Source organism: Pristis pectinata, chromosome 39, assembly GCF_009764475.1.
Source record: "Pristis pectinata isolate sPriPec2 chromosome 39, sPriPec2.1.pri, whole genome shotgun sequence".
Lineage (NCBI taxonomy): Eukaryota > Metazoa > Chordata > Chondrichthyes > Rhinopristiformes > Pristidae > Pristis > Pristis pectinata.
The window spans coordinates 9,581,980-9,597,040 of NC_067442.1; the positions used below are offsets into that span (position 1 = coordinate 9,581,980).

Consider the following 15,061-nt stretch of genomic DNA (forward strand, 5'->3'; position numbering starts at 1 on the left):
TTTGATTCTGCTGTTTAATACTTTAACTGTTCGACATATTGCAGCGACAAATAGAGTCCGCCGGGGACTCCGGAACAGCAGCGGGATCCAGAAAGATCCGGAGGTGGAGAGTCGGAGAAAATCAATGATTTTGTTGTTCTTTCTGTCAGCTAATTTTGTTTTACTGTGGATGCCCCATTTTGTGCACACTATGAATTGGCAAACGGAAAATTATTCCTACACAGACAGATACATCAGCACGCCGAGATATATCCTGCAACAGTTTGGGTATATGTTACAGTTTCTCAGTACCTGCATCAACACGTGTATTTACGGACTGACTCAGAGGAAATTCAAGGCGGAGCTGAAGAATGGAGTGAAATATCTGTCTACATTCAATGGGCAACTCGGTAAATAAAATGTGTACCCGAATCGTTGATCTTTAAATTAATTTTCTGGTCTGTTTTATGTGTGAGTTAGGAGACTGCTGTTTCCAGATCCGACAGTATATTGATTCGGTTCAATACAAGACATTGATTCAGCAGATTAGGCAACAAGGATTAAATTATTATTTCCATTGCAGGATAATTGACTCATATATCACGGGTCTAAAGTCCACCGTGGCTGACGAAGAAACTACTCAGAAGTGAGAATGTGAAAAGGGATCTATCGTATTTCCCTGCATTGAAGACACGGTGGACAAAAGCCTGCTTAGGACCGAAAGAAAAACACAACTAGTTTTGCAAAAAAAATCCACATGTCATCCGAAAACTGTGCTGTGTCGTGTTATTCTCTCATATTTCCAGCATCTCAGATCTACCGCGATATAATAGTTCTTTTCCAATTAACGGTTACTAGCATTATCACAGCGACATGTTCGTTCCAGACTTGTCAGGAACAGCGAAGTATCAAGGGTTCCGGTATATTTGTGTTAGGGATGTGAGCTGAGGCTCGCCTATTGCCCTTCAGTAATGCTGACGTCTTTGATGTCCTCAAACATGGTTTCCTCGTGTGCATGTCTGTTGGTCATTGGGACGGTGTTCCTACTTTCCGCTGATCTTTAATTAAAAAATAAAACTATATTGCACTTTCTCTGAACGCATCGTATGCCACTTTTTTGTTGATTGTAACAACGGAGACGTTTCAATGCGAAGTGAAGGTCTCGGTTGGAGTCAACTGTCAGGAAATACCGCCTGTAACCGCCATGAATTTGAAGCCCTAAGTCCGAGCATAATTCTGCTACACTCCTCGTACTTCTGGTGAAGATAACAAAGATGTTAAGAATGGGACTGCAGTGTGTTGTGGGAGACTGCAAGATATCTGTAATCAACTTATAACAGTTGAATTAAATGTTCTACTTTGTCCATATAAAACTTTTCAGAAGTGCAACACATTCTGTTCAACAACCTTGATCGTGCTTATGGTTAATGTGTCAAGATTGTTTTAAACAACGTGATTAACCCTTCACAAGATCACAAGACAAGGGAGCAGAAGCAGGCCATTTGGCCCATCGAGTCTGCTGCAAAGAAAAGGGGAAAAAGAAAAACGAAATGAGAAATGGGGGGGAGGAGAAAAATGCTATTCTAACCCCAATTTCCAGCATATCCCCATATCCCTTGATACTTTGACTAATTAGATATCTATCTATCTCCTCCTTAAACGCCTCCAATGATCTGGCCTCCACTGCTGTACATGGCAAGGAATTCCATAAATTCATTACCCTCTGGCTAAAGAAATTTCTGGTCAACTCTGTTTTAAACCTGTACCCTCTAATCCTAAGATTGTGCCCTCTAGTCCTGGACTCACCCACCTAGGTAACAGCTCGGCCACATTGACTTTGTCCAGTCCTTTCAACATTCTTAATGTTTCTATGAGGTCCCTTCTCATTCTTCTGTACTCCAGTGAGTACAGTCCAAGAGCCGACAAACGCTCATCATATATAAGCCCTTTCATTCCGGGAATCATCCTCGTAAATCTCCTCTGAACCCCCTCCAACATCAGCACATCCTTCCTAAGATATGGGGCCCAAAACTATACACAGTATTCCAAATAAGGCCTCACTAGTGTCCCGTAGAGCCTCATCAACACTTCCTTACCCGTATACACTATACCTCTCGAAATGAATGCCAACATAGCATTCGCTTCCCCTACCACCGATCCGACCTGGTGGTTAACCTTTAGGGTATCCTGCAGGAGTACCCTAAGTCCCTTTGTACTTCTGTACTTTGAATTTTCTCCCCTTCTAGATAATAATCTGCCCGTTTATTTCTGTTTCCAATGTGTGACAAAGGCACATTTCTCAACATTGAATCTCATCGGCCATTTCCTTGCCCATTCTCCTAAACTATCTAGGTCTCTCCACAACCTTCCTGTCTCCTCAATACTCCCTACTCCTCCACCTATCTTGGTGTCATCTGCAAACTTAGCTACAAAACCATTTATTCCATCATCCAAATAGTTAATGTGCAAAGTAAAAGAAGCGGCCCCAACACCGACCCCTGCGGAGCACCACTGGTAACCGGTAGCCAACCAGAACAGGATCCCTTTATTCCCACCCTTTGCTTTCTGCCAACCAGCCAATGCTCCACCCATTCCAATATACTACCTGCAATTCCATGACCTCTCATCTTATTAATCAGTCTCTTGTGCGGCACCTTGTCGAAGGTTTTCTGAAAGTGTAAGTACACAAGATCTTCCGCCTCTCCCTTATCCACCCTACCTGAGATTTCCTCAAACAACACCAATAGGTTGGTCAGGCAGGATCTTCCCTTCAGAAACCATGCTGGCTTGGACCTATCTTGCCTTGCGCCTCTTGGTATTCCATAACCTCATCCTGGAGGATCGATTCTGATAACTATCCCGCCACCGATGACAGACTAATAGGTCTGTAATTTGCTTTATGCTACCCTCCACCTTTTTTACACAGCGGAACTGCATTTGCGACCCTCCAGTCCTCCGGAACCATGCCGGAGTCTATCGATTCCTGGAAAATTATCAGCAATGCTTCCGCAATCTCTAAAGCCACTTCCTTCAGAACCCGGGGATGCACCTCATCCGGTCCGGGAGACTTATCAGTCTTTAGTCCATTTAGCTTTCCTAGCACCTTCTTTCTAGTAATATTAACTGAACTCAGTTCTTTTCCTGGACACCCCTGACTATCTGGTATGTTGCTGATGTCCTCCACAGTGAAGTCCGATGCAAAATACTCATTTAGTTCCTCTGCCATCTCCTTATCATCCATTATAATCTCTTCCGCACCGTTATCAATTGGTCATCAACTCATGTCTTTCTTTTACTCCTTATATATTTAAAAAAACCTCTGAGTATCCTTCCGAATGTTATCTGCCAACTTTCTTTCATAATTCATCTTTTCTTTCCTTATGACCTTCTTAGTTTCTTTCTACAGGTTTGTAAAAGTTTCCCAGTATTCTGTTTTCCCACTAATTTGTGCTTCCTTGTATGCCCTCCCTTTTGCTTTTATTTTAGCCTTCACCTCTCTCGTTATCCACATTTGCGCCTTTTTTTTCCATTCAAAACCTTTTTTTCTTGGAATATATCTATCCTGCATTTTTCTTATTACCTGTGGAAATTCCTTCCATTTCTGCTCCGCCGTCCCTCCAGCGAGCTTACTCTTCCAATCAATTTGGGCCAACTCCACTCTCATACCACTTTAATTTCCTTTGTTCCACTGAAATATTGATACACCAGTTATAAGCTTCTCCTTTCTCAAATTTGAAAATTTCTCAATCATATTGTGATCACTAGTTCCCAATGGTTCCTTTACCTTTATTTACCTAACCACCTCCGGTTCATTACACAATTCCCAATCCAAAACAGCCGATCCCCTGGTGGGCTCATCAACGAGTTGCTCCAAAAAACCATCCAGTAGACATTCCACAAACTCACTCTCCTGAGATCCACTGCCTTTCTGGATTTCCCAGTCCACCTTCATGTTAAAATCCCCCATAATTATCTTCACATTGTCACTCTGGCACGCTTTTTCTATTTCAAACTGCAACTTATGGTCCACTTTCTGAATGCTGTTAGGGGCCCTATATATAACTGCTACTGTTGTCCTTTTACCCTTGCTACTTCTTAGCTCCACCCATAAGGATTCCGCCTCTTATGACCCAATGTTTTTCCTTTCTATTGATTTTATATCATTACTAACCATCATGGCCACACCTCCCCCTCTGCCTAACCGCCTCTCCTTCCTATACACTTTGTACCCCTGGCAATTCAGTTCCCAATCACATCCGTCATAAAGCCATGACTCGGTGATTGCCACAATGTCGTATTTATTAACCTGTAGTTGTGCCACTAGGTCATCTACTTTATTCCTAATGCTACTTGCATTTAAGTATAGTACATTTAGTCCAGTATCTGCTATTGATTTTGTTGTACTTCTATTGTTCAGCAAATTATCCTGACTTTTCACCTGCCTGTCCTTCTTACCATCCTCACTACATACTATCTTGGACATGTTTCTGTATACCTTATCCTCTATCCTAACATCCTTTATCCTAACATCCTGATTTGTTGTACGTCTATTGTTCAGCAAATTATCCTGACTCCTCACCTGCCTGTCCTTCTTGCCATCCTCACTGCACACCGTCTTGGACTTGTTTCTATAAATCTCCTCCCTTACCCTAACATATTATATCCTAACATCCTGGTTTCCATCCCCATTCCAGATTAGTTTAAACCCTCCCCAGCAGCTAAATTAAATATTCCCGCCAGGATATTGGACCCTTTGGAGTTTAGGTGTAATCCATCCTTAGTGAATAGGTCATTCCTCCCCCAACAAAGATCCCAATGATCCAGAAATCTGAAGCCCTGCCCCCTGCACCAGTCTTTCAGCCACACATTCATCTGGCAGAGCTGTCTATTCTTTCTACTATTGGCACGTGGCACAGGTAGTAATCCTGAAGTTACCAGCCGTGAGGTCCCACTTCTCAACCTTCTCCCTAACTCCTTTTGTTTCCTCCTTCAGGACCTCTTCTCTTTTTCTACCGATGTCATTCTGTTCCCATAGAACTGCACAGTGGAGAAACAGCCCCTTCAGCCCTCAATGATGTGCTGACGCAATTAAACAGAATTTGTAAACTAATCTCTTCTACCTACACATTGTCTGAGTCCCTCCATTCATGTCCCTATCCAAGAACCTCTTAAACGCCTGTATCATTTCTGCCTCCAACACCACCCCGATAGCACATTCCAAGGACCCACCATTCCGAGTAAAAAAAGACTTTGCCCCACACATCTCCTTTAAACTTACCCCCTCTCATCTGAGACACACAGCTTCAGGTGTTAGACATTTCGGCCCTGGGAAAAAGCTACTGACTGCCTACCCTGTCTCTGCCGCTCATGATCATATAAACTTCCATGAGTTCTCCCCTCAGCCTCTGCTGTTTGTTCACCGTACCTCATTACATGTGGCAATAAAAAAAAACAATTTACAAATGTAGCTCAAGCTCTCTAATCCAGGCAGCATCGTTTTGAATCTCTTCTGTGCCCTCTCCAAAACCTCCATATCCTTCCTGTAATGGGGTGAGCAGAACTGAAAGCAAGGCTCCATATGCGGCCTAACCAGAGTTTTATACAGCTACAACATAATTTCCTGACTCTTGAACTCAGTTCCTCGACGAAGGAAGGCAAGCACACCATACGCCTCCTTTACAACCCTCTCAAACTGTGCAGGCACTCTCAGGGAGCTATGTACTTGGACCCCAACACTCCTCTGTACACCAACACAGTTAAGGGTGCTGCCATTAACTGTGTACTGCCCCTTTACATTTCATCTCTCAAAGCACAATACCTCACACTTGGCCGGATTTAAATCTGTCTGCTGATTATCCGCCCAAATCTGCAACTGATCTATATCCTGCTGTGTCCTTTGGCAATCTTCTACACGATCCACAATTCCACCAATCATTTTATCATCTGCAAACTTATTAACCAACCCATCCACGTTTCCATCTAGGTCATGGACTTCCCACCAGATTAAGCCCCATCGACCACCACCATCCGTCTTCCATGGGCAAGCCCAATCCGAATACAAGAATCCAATCCTGTGCCGTTCTCAGTGATGATTCCTGCCGTCCCTCAGAATTCCCCCCAGTAATTCCCCAGCACTGCTGTGATGGTGTCCGGCCTGTAATAACTCAGTCTGTCCCTGTCACCCTCTGTAACCACGTCTACAACCTTCCAGTCCTCCGGCACCCCTCCTGTAGCCAGGGAGGGCCGGGAAACGATGGGCAGGGTCTCTATTTCCACCCACGCTGCTCTGAACAGCCCGGGACGTGTTTATCAGGGCCGCTGAATTCTCTGTGTGTAAAGTTGCTGAACAATGTTTCTTCCCTCTGATCCGTCCCTCTCTCCCACTCCTCCTGCTCCTGTTCCGCATGTTCTCATTCAGCCCCTCGTGCCTGCTCCACCGGTCAATTAGGTCACGGCTGGTCTTTGACCTCAGCACCACCCTCCTGCACTACCTACAGGTACAGCGACTGCCTGGATGACTAAATATCTCCCAGAAACTATCAGTCTCAGCCCTGAATATACTGAAACCTGGGTCTCCACAGTCCACAGGTCAGGAATATCAAGGTGAACCATCCTCTGATGAAGGAAGCAGCTTCTGGACTTTGTCCTTGAATCTCGAACCCCTCATTCTGAGAATGTGACCTTCACTACAGACCCCTCAGTAAGCAGAAATACCCTCCCTGTACCCGGTCTGTCACACCCTCCAACAATTCTGCAAGTCTCCATTGGATCTCCCCTTCTTCTCCTTAACCCCAGAGAATACAGGCCCAGCCCACTCACTGTCCCCTTACACAGGAGACCTGCCCTCTCTGGAACTAGTCCAGTCGGTGTGGGTAACATTCACTGCACTCCCTCTATTGCAGGTAGATCCTTCCTGAGGTAGTGAGACCAGACCTGGACACAATGTTCAAGCTGCGCTCTCACCAGGGCCCCATATAATCCCAGTGAAACATCTCTACTCCTGCTCTCCAATCCTCTTTCATCTTCACCGGACAAAGTCTGTCGCCCTTCCTAATGCCCTGCTGTCCCTGCATGGTCACTTACAGCGGTTTGTTTACAAGGACACGCAGGTCCCACTGAACATTTCACTCTGTCCCCATGGAAAAAGTTCTCTCCTTTTCTCTGTTTGCTCTGGGAGCGGATGAGCTCACATTTCCCCACATTCTGTTCCATCTGCCGCATCGTCAACCATTCACTTATCCTGTCTCGACCACCCCCCCCCCCCAACCATCTCTGCAATCTTCTCACTGCTGAGACTGCGTCCCAGCTCTGTAACACCAGCAGAAAGAGTCTCAGAGTTATACAGCACGGAAACAGGCCCTTCAGTACAACTCATCCACGCGGACCATGTGGCCTTCCTGAACTGTTCCCATGTGCCTGCCTTTGGCTCACATCCATGTAAACCTTTCCTCTCCATGGAACTGTCCAAATGCCTTTTAAATGTTGTTTCAGTACCCGCCTGTACCACCTGTTCTGGCAGCTCGTTCCATATACGCACCACCTTCTGAGTGATGAACCTGCCCCCAGGTCCCTTTTAAACATTTCCTCTCTCACTTTAACCCGATGCCTCCAGGTTTGACTCCTCTCCCCTGAGGAATGGACATTGGCTGCTGACCTGACCCTTGTTAAGAATAATTTTATAACCCTCTCAAATGTCACGTATACTTCAGGGTAAAATGTCTTAGCCGATCCATCTCTCCTTATCATCCAAGCCCTCTAGTCCCGGTAATATCCTCAAATCTCGTTTGCACCGTCTCCAATTGAATGACCTCCGTCTGACAGCAGGACAACCAGAAATGTCGGCAGTGCTCCAAATGCAGCTTTCCCAACGGCTTCTACATCTGTAACATGACGTCCCAGTTCCGGTACCAAATAATCACACCGTTGAAGGCAAGCATGTCAAACGCCTTCTTCACCACTCTGTCTACCTGTATTGCACCCGAGGTCTCTCCATTCTACAGCACTGCCAAGGCCAGACCACTCACTCTGTCAATCCTGCCCTGGTTTATTTTACCAAAATGCAATGTTCCGATGTACATGTGAATAATAAAGATATCTTACCTTATTTATCTGACGTTCCTTGGCCCACTGACCTTGTTGATCAAAATCCCTTTATCATGTCATATAAATTTAGTCACTGTCCACTATACCAAATACAGCTTCTACCCCAACGTCACGATCTACCTTGTTGTGACCTTTCACCTTATTGCACTGCACTTCCAATGTATCTGTGACTATTTACTCTGTACTGTGACTGTTTTTACCCGTACTACATCAATACACTTTGTACTAACTCAATATAAAGGCACTGTGTAATGAATTGACCTGTACGATTGGTTTGAAAGACAAGCTTTTCACTCGACCTCGGTACAAGTGACAATGATAAACCAATACCAATACTTATCTGCAAACGTACTGAGCATGCCAGCTACACTCTCATCCAAATCTTTCATCTAATTGATTATGATACAAACAACAGCAGACCTAGTACTGATCTATGTGGTGCAGCTTTGGTCACAGGCCTCCAGGCTGAAAAACGTCCCTCTGTATCCTACCATCAAGCTAACATTGAGTCCATTTAACCATCTCACCCTCGATCCTATGTGATCTAAACTTCCAGATCAACCAACCATGTGGGACCTTGTCAAAGGCCTTGCTGAAGTCCATGTAGACAACATCTACCGCACTTCCCTCATCTATCTTCTTCAGCGCTTCTTCAAAAAAAACTCGACTGAGTTCAAGAGACACAATTCCCACAGACAGAGCGAGGCTGATCATCCATACTTAGTTCTTGCCTTTTCCAATGCAGGTAGATTCTGTACCTCAGAATCCCCTCCAATAACTGTCGCACCTCTGATGTTAGGCCTACAAGTCTGTCCCTCCCAGGATTTACCTTACAGTCCCTCTTAAATTACAACACATCATGCCCCACCCTTCGGTCTTCCGACCCCTCACCCGTGGTTATCGATGATACAAGTATCTCCACAAGGACCCACACAATGGCTTCCCGACCTTCCCACAATGCCCAGGATACACTTGGTCAGGCCTCAGGGCTTTATCTACCTTTGTGCATTTTAAGACCTCCAGCACCTCCTCCACTCTCATATGGTCTCTCTTCAAGACATCCCTGTCCCGAGTTCCTTGGCATTCATGTCCTTATCCATGGTAAATACAGAAGAGAAATATTTGGTAAGAATCTCACCCATAGCCTATGGATCCACGAATAGATCACATTGTTACTCTTTAGGGGGCCATGTTCACTGCTATTATTCAACTGTATTGGAAATGTGTGTCTGGGTCTTGGGCTCAGTTTGGAACTGAATGTTTTTGCTGTCTGACACTGTGGAACTGATGAGCTGTCGGTGCCTCTGTGCTCTGTAACGTACCTGGTGTGTGAGAGACGGAGAACTGTTCTTGTCCTTGTCACTCGGGAGCAGGGAACATCAGAGTTGATTGAAGTCTTTCCCTGTGGGAAGGAAAAGGAAACAGGATCAGTGAGGGAGAGGTAAAAGGCAGACGGCAGGGTGACGCGAACGGTGCAACCAGTGCCAGTGTGTGAGACCGCTGTGAATCCTCCTGTACCCTGATAGCCGAAAGATGGGCTATTATCGTTCTACCGGTTCCTCGTTAGTAGAGTGGTCAGTTTCCCCGCCTGTCACGCGGGAGATTGGGGTTCAGTTCCCCGACGGTGAGATGTTTATTTCTGTCTCCAAAGAGTCCTGACCCTAAATGTTGACAGCCTGCTTTTCTCAACGGATGCTGCCTGGTCTGCAGGGTTCCACCAGCATTATCATGTTTTTTTTTCAAATACAAGAGAATTCTGAAATAAAAGATGTAAAAGAGATAAAGAGTTTGGTGTCGCAGTGATCAGTTCATATTATATACGGAATGTGGAACAGCCCTGTCTGCAGTGAGCCCGGGACGGGAGAATCTCCCGAGAAGGACTTTGTGTTCAGCCTCAGGAACAGCTGAAGTATTTTGCAGGGAACGATCTCAGGTGGACATGTTTTACAACGGATGGGTCCGGGGTGTAAAGCCGCCCTGTTCCTCCCCCAGCCTCGGACCCTTCGCTCACACTCTGATTAAAGTGAACTTGGAATAGGTCCAGCTGGGCTTCGCTCTGTGACGTCAGGCGGACAGGAATGCATGGGCCGCGTAGCACTGCCCCCTGGCCCTGATTGACAGCGGGCGGTACTACGCCGGTGAGCGCCATTCCCTTAGCGAGAGGCGGGAAAGGGTTTAAAGCAGCCGGAAATGGAGAGCTCCCGGGCCTGGGAGCAGTGCGCTGACAGCAACCTCCTTCCAACAGCGCTTCAATCTTGGAGCGGCTCCGTAGCTGGGATCAGGGATCGGCATTGGAGTCCGGACCCGGGGTAGTGGAGGCGGCAGCTGGGAGTGGAGCAGCGACTGGGCCCGGAACATGGAGTGAGTGGGGAGGGAGAGGTCGTTTCTGGGCTGGGGTGGGCAGGACGGGGGAGTAGTTGCGCGTGACGGTCACTGCTGTTTCCGTCTCCCCAGACCAGGAGGGAAAGTCCCCGGTTTGGTTCCAGTCTCCCCGTGTGTATTGTCACTGGACAGTGAGCAGTGGACACATAGCCCGACACTCAGGGTGGGGGCAGTTTCACAAAGAGCGTCAGTTGCAGGCTTCCGGTGAGAAGTGTGGGGGGCACAGTTTAAACAGCTGCGGTTTGGCTCCGGTTGAGCGGCGAGTCCCACGGGAGAGGTGAGTGGAAATGCGAGCTGTGTAAATCTCCCTACTCCATGGGCATTCCCATTCCTGGATCCGTGCCGGGATCTGGCGGTGTGTCTGTCCTTCACTTGGTGCGGAGCTGCCAGAAACGCCTGCACATTAATGCGGCGATTGGGGTATAGTGGTGGGCATAGTTGCTTCCCAAGCAGTTGACACCGGGTTCGATTCCCGGCCATCGCAGCTTCCAGGGTTTTAATCTCCTGACATGGGGACTGTCACAAATGAACGTCCTACAGAACAGAAAAACAATCTGTTGGGGTCCCGACATCAGCTGAACGGAACAGGGACTGCAGCAGTAGAACTCAAGACTGCGTCTACAGAACTCGAGGTCTGGAGTGCTCTATTTAAGCTAATCTGTGAGTAACTTGCTGAAATCATTTAGTCCGATGAGTGAGTGTTATAGAGATCCTATCGCCGTTTCCTTAATCATCACTTACTGTGAGCAGGTTAGTGGGTCAGGGAAGGAATTCCCGACCCTCATCTTTATCCGGATATCGATGAATGGATCATTACAGCTTCGGGTACTCACTCTGTCCCAAATTCCCACAGCAAACTGGGACACAAATTCTACAAACTTGTTTTTTTTTTTGTCTGGAGCTGAGAGGAGACCTGATAGAAGTTTATAGAACTATGAGAGGCATAGAAAGCGCAGGCAGGCAGATGTATTTACTAGGGTAGAAATGTCAAATACGAAAGAGCAGGCGTTAAAGCTGAGAGAGGGGAAGTTTAAATGAGTTGTATGCAATACGTGTTTCCCACAGAGACTGCTGGGTGTCTGGAACGACCTGCCAGGTGTAGTCGTGGAAGCAGATGCGATCCTGTTGCTTCGCAGGCTGTTGGATAGGCACATGGATATACAGGGAATGGAAGGATATGTGCAGGGATTGGAAGGGGTGGATATGGATCATGTCCAGGCAGAAGAGTTTAGTCTAATCCTGCATCGTGGATGGGCCGAACCCACCGAACATGGTGGGCCGAAGGGCCTGTCCCTGTGCTGTACTGTTCTACGATCCATGATTTCAACATGTCCCAGATGACGTGTTTACACTGAGTGACGTCAGTCTGTTCACCCCCCGCTCCCTGTCTTTGTTTACCCCGTGCAATCTTCCCCTCACTCCCCCTCCGTTCCGACACTGACTACACCCGGTGCTTCTGCACTGTCAGGTGTAATACAGCGTCACAGGGTCACACAGCACAGATATTTCCACACCGACCATAACATTCCTCTCTGTGCTAAACCCGTTTTGCAGCACTTGTCCCACAAACGTCTCTGCCTCAGCGATTTAAATGTTAATCTGGATACTTCATCAATGTTGTGACAGCTCCTGCCTCCGCCACCCCCTCAGGCCGTGCAGTCCAGACACCAACCACCATTTGGATGTTTAACCTTTCTCAGACCGTATCCAAACCCCTTCCCCAGTCCCGGATATTTCTGCCCATCATCTGTCTGTAATTGTGGCTCCGTGTTTCCCCTTTCCACGGGTAAAGTCGGCCTGTCCTGTGTGTCCCACAGCCCTGTCACGTAATTTGTTTGGTCTCACCCTGTCAGAGATGGTCCCCCTGTTCCCCCCACTGCCCACTCCCCACCTTCTCTGCCGCTGAACATTCACTTGTTCTCTCTCTGTGCTGGTTCTAATGCTGGGTCCCGGCACTGAAACATTAACTCGCCTTCGATTTCTGCCTGACCGGCTGAGTGTTTCCAGAATTTTCTGTTCTATATCAGAGCACAGCCTCATACAGCAGAGAACATTGTGTATTGGACTATAGTTGAGCACAACAGGGACCGTCGGTCTCCCCAACGAACCTGTCCACATGGAATAATGGAATGGAAGTAACTTTACTATTGAAACGCGAGATTTTCATTCTAAGTGAAGTGAAGTGTATATTATGGTGATGTGAGACGTTGTAAAATGTTCAGCTGAAGAATAGCAGAGGATGGTTTCAATCCATCGACCTCTGGGTTATGGGCCCAGCACGCTTCCGCTGCGCCACTCTGCTGTTGGGCAAACAGTTGTATCGTTCTGTATTCCCTCTTTTATTCTTCTTTCCGTTTTCCTTTCCGACTTAACACAGTTTATTTTGCTGGCTTCTCCTGTTTCCCCTCACTTACCACTTTATCTCTTCCCATACTCTCTCTCTCTCTGTTCCTAACTTCCTGCCCCACATTGTTACCATCACTGTGCTGTCTGTGTTCTCTCCCGGGTACAAGGTAAAATTAAGAGGTGCATCTCTGGGAGTTGGCGATGCAATATTACAGGTGATTTATCCAAGTCAGATGTCACTTTCCCAGCTCTCTGTGGCTCGGGAAAACATCAGGATTGGATTTCACATTCCGAGTCCGTTCTGAGATCAGTTAGAATTCTTTGTAGGAACTTGTTCCGGGAATTGTTCAAGGTTCAAGATCACCAGCATGGAGATGCCGGGGATTGAACCCGGGACCTCAGACATGCAAAGCGTGTGCTCTCCCACTGAGCTACATCCCCACTACTGTTCCGTAATTTCAGAATTCTGCTCTTTCTGGGTGTCACCGGTTGAGCATAAAACAGGGGTATTGGGACGGAGAACAAGGCTGTCACTAGTCATTCGGCCATTCCCTCTCTATCATTCAGTGCGACCATGGCTCATCATCCAAGTTCAAGCCATTGTTTCTCTCCCTGCCGACACGCCGTGAAAACCTTTTGGGGCAGAGGTCATTTAGAATTAAATCAAAACAGGACATTAGACCTGGCAAGTCCTTCAGGTCCAAGGATGTCGCCGGAGGAAATAGGTACATTCTGGTGAAAGTGAAGCAGAACATTCGGACTCGAGACCCCACAAGGCAGTGAGCCCAGTGAGGCAGCAGCAGGGAGCGCCAGCCTCCGGAAAGCGCAGTGCTACCCAGCTGACAATGACACGCGAAGCAAAAGCTGCCGGCTGGCCAGCGTCCCTGGGTGGACTCGCACCAACAATCTTTTGGTTAACAGCTGAACACGCTGGCCGATTGCGCCGCAGAGACACTTTGAAGGAAACGGGAATAATTGGGCCGTTCCCGGGTTGGGAGTCCGTGACCTGGGTCTGGTGCTGGGACCCAGATTTCCACATTCTGCATCAATGGTTTGGATCAGGACAATATAAAATAGAAACTGCCGGAAACACGTAGTACGTCGAGCAGCCTCTGTGGAGAGAGAAACAGAGTTAACGTGACTGGTCGGAAACAGGGTCAGAAGTGACCAGGACCACTGCACCGGAGAGAATTTCCAGGTCAACCTCCCAAATTCATAATGGAATCATTGAAAAGCAGTGTCATTTATTACATGGAATTTCCAGACACTTACCAGCCCCTCAAATTTACACCGACTATATGGCGGACCCGCTGCTCCCGCAGTCGACAGGATTCCAACCTGCGCGGGGAAACCCCAATGGATTTCTGGTCCATCGCTTTAAACACTGGGCCCCGATGACCGCGCTCCCCATAGCTCGGCAGCCAGAAGGACATTGGCTATCGGTTGCGATCAGTGTGTCCCGGGACGGATGGGAACAGCAACGATCCCGGAGTCAGAGAAACAGGACTGATCCTGAAATAGAAACTGCTGGAAACACTCAGCAGGTCAGGCAGCGTCTGTGGAGAAACAAGAGTTAATGTTTCAGGTCGACGATCTTGCACCCAGAACTCCGGCTGGCTGTTAGACAGAGGGAGTTTCATTCAGAGCGGGAAGGGGTTTCCTCACCCTGCCACCACACCCCCAGACCTCCCTTTTTGCTGTCAGACTCTGCATGTGGGCATGAGCAGCAGAGGCAGAGGTTATTTCTGTTCCCCAGCTGCTCTGGAGGAGATGCTGCCTCACCGCCTCCCTGGGCTGCTGCTCTCCGTGTGGTGAGGAAAATCCCACTGGGGTCTCAGTGACGGGGATTCAGGATCATGACCCAGCGCCCAGGCAGTGATGGTTATGGGGGGACTCTGCAGGGTGGCCTGGGCTGGGCGGCAGGACCGATTTCACTCTCGTTCTCCATTCTGATCCATCCGACGGGCCTGCTGGGCCGCTTCAGAGGGCAATCACCAGTTAACTACGTTGGGGTGGGCTGGCGTCACATAGAATCCAGTGCGGATGAGGGAGGTTTCTTCCTCCAGTGCCCGAGAGTCAGCAGACGGAAGGGAGAATTTCCGGTTGGCTGGGCGGGGCAGAAACCTCTGATTTTGTCTCTGCAGAAGATTTGCGCGGCTTGCTGAGATTTCCCTGCTTTTCGTGCAGTTATTTCCGTTGTAAGCAACGGGGGGCCTCCCCGGCTGACCCGTTGTTGGCCATACAAGGACTG

The 15,061-nt window shown here is 47.8% G+C and overlaps 1 non-coding gene across 1 annotated transcript; it reads right to left on the reverse strand.

The window, feature by feature from the left end:
* Window positions 1-13,179: 13,179 nt before the first annotated feature.
* On the reverse strand, window positions 13,180-13,251 carry trnaa-ugc (transfer RNA alanine (anticodon UGC)). The gene has a single exon. It is a non-coding gene; the product is annotated as a tRNA-Ala (tRNA).
* Window positions 13,252-15,061: the final 1,810 nt, after the last annotated feature.